This window comes from Helianthus annuus, chromosome 16 (genome assembly GCF_002127325.2).
Source record: "Helianthus annuus cultivar XRQ/B chromosome 16, HanXRQr2.0-SUNRISE, whole genome shotgun sequence".
In the NCBI taxonomy this organism is placed as follows: Eukaryota; Viridiplantae; Streptophyta; class Magnoliopsida; order Asterales; family Asteraceae; genus Helianthus; species Helianthus annuus.
In genome coordinates this window covers 44,839,708-44,841,367 of record NC_035448.2, presented here as the reverse complement: position 1 = coordinate 44,841,367, position 1,660 = coordinate 44,839,708, and positions in this window count along the sequence as shown.

Genomic DNA, 1,660 nt, shown 5'->3' with positions numbered 1-1,660 from the left:
TCAATTCTCTTTTCCGATTCCGCAGTGGGGGGAGCTACTTCCTTGAAATTCACTGTAAAAAGATCAAGTACAAGGATATTAGTAGAAGATAAAAGTCTTGAGGTATGTGGGGACATTCATGATCCTACCGGTGGTTAACCACTCCATCGGAAGGCTAGCACCCTCATCAATGGAGTCTCGTTTGACCCTCATCAATGGAGTCTCGTTTGACGAAGAAGAACTTGCGTTGCCATCCGTCTTCGTTTTTGGTGGCTTTAAGAATAAGGGGTTTGTTGGAAGTTGAAAAAAGCAAAAACCGGCTAGAACCATGAGATCGAAGACGGTAAGCGATTGGCAGATCTTCGATACAAAGGTCGCGAGAGTGAAGATTTTTTATTTGGTTGAGTACGATTAATACCCTCCAGACCATGGGCATTGTCTGAGCAAAGGAGATACCGGTGGTCCGGAAGAATTGCATCATAAAGTCGGGAAAAGGGTATCGAAGACCTAACGAGAAAGGGTATGGTGGGAAACAGACCCAATCAGTAGAAGAAACATCCGATCGAATTGATCGATCGAACGGTCTAAAGACCGTATTATCAGGGAAAGCATCGGAGGCTCTCAAAGCCGCAATGTCTGCGTTATCAAAAGCACAGACTTCCTTCTCGGGATTTTTGAGAAGATTCTGCTGAATGAAGATCTCGGATGATTCACCGGTTTGGGAACAAGTTCTGGTGGCCATTGCAGATAAAGAAGGAAAAATTGATAGAAGATGAATGAGAAGTAGGGAATTACCTGAAGACTTCGATGGAGATATCTGCTTTTCAAACAAAAAGAGAGAAGATATAGGAGCATTGCAGATCTCCATCGAGTTAAAAGCGCGTTGGAAGTTATGATGTGATCTTGACTGTCGTCTCGATTTAATTGCCTTGATTTACGAGATAGAATTTTTGAAATATATCCGTTGGATTGGTATACCAACAGATATATTTGGGGACAATTGTTATGGGCCATTTTCTGAGCCTATATATCCTGACTATATCTTGCTTTTGACTGTTTGTTTGTGATCAGGATATTGAATCGGGATATTGGTAACATCCCGGGCGATATCCTGGTGTTAACTTAATAATTCACGTGCAGGTAAGAGGCTACAAGTCACTAACGGTCAGATGGACTTCTTCTCCTAGAGACTCGGGAAAATCAGTTTTTTAAGAGACGTTGGACCCAAAAGACCAGGTTTACAACGCTCAAGTGGGGAATATTCACCGGATCCCGGCTTAATAGGATAGTTTGTTCAATTTCCTTTACTATAAATAGATGGGGCGGATCAGATTAAGGCACACATTTTTTTACACTCGCACTCTTTCGTACACTTTAGCTCTCTAGCTTCTAGCAAACACTTGTACCCAAATTACATTGTAACACTTAGTTGATCCGCACTACATCCTGCACTGTATCCTGACGATTGAAGTAATAAGAAGAACAAGGCAGCTGCGATTGTCAGCTCCCGAGATTTTGTGCCGGCGATCTAGATTGATCAAGGGCTTTCCTCGTACATCACGTGTCAACCTTTACTTTTTTGCTCATTGTTTGATCACAGATACAGCTCTATATCCTGAGCCGTATCCTGAAACTGTTTTTGCAAATAACTCAATTAACATATTTTTGAACACATTCTCTT